The following is a 2,936-nucleotide window of genomic DNA, read 5'->3' as shown; positions in this document are numbered from 1 at the left end:
CTTTTTTTTAGCTCTCAGATCTGAAAATGTCTTCATTTTTTAGAAAATGAATTCCAGGAAGGTTAAAAAGCAATACCAGAGGACATAAGTGCAGGAGTGGATGTGGTCAGCCATTCAAAGCATTCAAGTAAGAATATGGTAATATAAATATCCAAAAAGCATGACTTAGGTGTTCCAAACAAAATTTGTAAGTCATTCCTAACTAACTTGAGCATTTCCTAGACAGGGAGGAAACAGTTAACATTTAAAGTCCTGAAAACATTTTCCTTGGTTAATTACATTAAATGGATTGTTTGCCTTTGATCAAAATCAAATTCTTTTGAGCATGGATAAAGTATTACACAGGTCCACTGTTAAAACAGACATGTTGTAAGTTAATTCTGGCATACTGTATTCCAACAAAGCTTAGAAAATAAAGATGTCGAGGTGGCTTTGGACTGAGTTTAATGGTCTTCTCCTCCGATCACAACTTTTTTACAAGTCAGATACAGCAGGGTAGTGTGTTCAAACTGCACTGTCTGACCCTTTAATGTCACATAGTGGTGGATATGAGTCTACGAAGCCCAAGTCACGTATATTCTTCAGTGCTATCACATATTTACTTTCTCCTAGGCAATCCAGCCATTGGCAGCAGAAGGCAAGTATGCCAAAGTTTTAATTAATTACCTTTAACAAGTATTTTGCTTTTGGAAACCTTACTGGCACATGTCCGACATCAAAATTTTTCATGTAGTCATGAACATCTTTTCCTGTACTACCAAAGGTTTCAGTGGCATACACTTTCCCTTCCTCCATCTGCATCACCTCCCTGCCCTTCTCAATGGGCACAGTCTTCCCTGCACGTATTCTGTATGGTGCAATTGAGTGTCTGTTCACATTACAGATTGGCTTCACTTAGTATGTCTTCCCGTCGATTTCCACTTCACGGGATTCCATTACCTCCTGGATGGCCTCACTCACATCACACAGACAGACATCAATGCCAGCACACTTTATTCTAGTATTAGTGGCATCTTTTACAGCTTTTAATAATATATCATATTTGGGATAAAAAGTGAGAGTAAAAGCATAGTCAATTATTCTACCACTTATATGTGTTCCAAAGTCGACCTTACAGACGTCATCGTACTGTAACACTGTGGTGTCACCTGCGTTGGGTGTGCAGTGAGAGGCACAGTTATTGAGAGAATGTAGGAGACACTTCCAGGTCCTTGTCTCATCCAAGAAGCCACTATTTGTAATCCCAAAGTTACATTATTGGAATCCCATCAAATTGATTCCAATCTACCACTTACACTGCAACCCACAGCAAAAATAAAGACTCTAAATTATATCTCCAATCATCAGGGAGTCAAGGGGCTCTAAGTCCAGCCACGAAGATGGCTTTCTGGAACCAAGAGAGCGACCCAAGGCCTCACCCAGTTTTATTCAGTGGGGGAGTGGCTTGAGGACTGACTGAGAACTGTGGGAAAGAGACTACTATGAGCTGAGCTAGGTGGGTGGCCTAAATTTACCTCTGCGATATGCAGAGAGGATATGCAGAGAGAGTAATCTGCATTATATATTATCTAATGTTTTGCTAAGTCTGGTGCTTCAGCTTTGGTGTAGCCTTTCAACCCTCAGGAAGTCATAGCCTCTGTCCAGAGGCTCGATCCCAGCTGGCGCCACGGAGCATTAGCTCTACTGTCCTGTCTCAACCCGGCTTACATTAAAGAGCAGCAGGTATAGGTTACCAGGGAAACACGCACACCACCTTCAAAGACTATCACCAGCACCTCAGCTAAACCAATACACATTGCTTAAAGCCAATTGAAGGATAAACAGAAGTCCTAGCCAGCTCTGTACATAACAATACAAGGAAATAGGGTCAGGCTCAGTCAAAATGGAGACAATCACTCTTCTTTCAAGGAGAGCTGCTCAGGTGGTCCTCCACAAGAGAACACCCAGTCAGAAAGGCCAGGCCTGCTTTTAAGCCATTCTCATTTATGAGCTTATGAGGAGAACAGTCTTCCAACTTCTCACAGATTTCTATCATTGTCATCCCAGGCTTGATCCAGCTCATAACATATTTTCTGACTTGTTGATGTGCTTGCGCAGCTTCTCAAAAATCATTCCAGATCTCTTCATCAGCCTGATCTAATGCTTTCTTTTCTTCACTTGTAGTTCTCCCAGCAGCTGTTCACCAGTGCTGCATGAGTGCGTACTCGCAGTCCTGCCCCTTGGGGAATATGCCACTAGGGTACAGGTCACAGATTGGCACTGAGGGAGGGTCCATCTGAACTTTTGGTCTCTTCTTCTTCTCCTTCTCCTCCATCTCCATCTCCGTCTCTGTCTCCTTCTCCTTCATCTTCTTCTTCTTCTTCTTTCCAGTTGCTCCATCTCCATCACCATCTCCATCCTCTTCCTCTTCCTCCTCCTCCTCCTCATCTCTCTCCTCCAGCATTTGTCTTTCCAACTGTTTTGCTACCTCACCCATGGAGGTTCCTGATTTCTTTCTCAAGTTCTTGCTGCCCTGCAAGAACACAGTACTTGCTGCCCTGTACTCTTCCTCTTCCACTTCTTTTCCTTGGCTGTTTTCTCCTCCGTAGAAGCAGCTCCCTCTTTCCTGTTGTCTGGGTCCAGGTCACTCCCAGAGGCCTTTGCCTCCTCCACTCCCGCCATGATGCTGGAGAGCCCATTGACTTTCGGTAAAAGCAAGAGCTTATAAAATGCCACATACAAGAGGAAGTGAAAAAAATTTTTTGTTCAACATTTATGTAGCATGATTTTTAAAAATCTTAATGGTAATGTAAGTTGGTCCCAAAACAGTTCTCTAAGAAGGGAACTGTTTTGGCTACTCTTCTCATTGCTGAGACAAAATACCTGACACCTATGGTTAAAGGAGGAAAGATTAATTTAGCAAACCATAACAAGAAATAATTTTTCTCATTTTATAG

General features: G+C 42.5%; 1 pseudogene; it reads right to left on the bottom strand.

Moving 5' to 3' along the window:
• Positions 1 to 443: 443 nt before the first annotated feature.
• Positions 444 to 2,661, bottom strand: LOC101588109 (annotated as a pseudogene).
• Positions 2,662 to 2,936: the final 275 nt, after the last annotated feature.

This window comes from Octodon degus, unplaced genomic scaffold (assembly GCF_000260255.1).
Source record: "Octodon degus isolate 3935 unplaced genomic scaffold, OctDeg1.0 scaffold00071, whole genome shotgun sequence".
NCBI classification, from domain to species: domain Eukaryota; kingdom Metazoa; phylum Chordata; class Mammalia; order Rodentia; family Octodontidae; genus Octodon; species Octodon degus.
The sequence above is the reverse complement of the archived record's forward strand: the minus strand, read 5'-3'. Positions and strand labels throughout refer to the sequence as shown.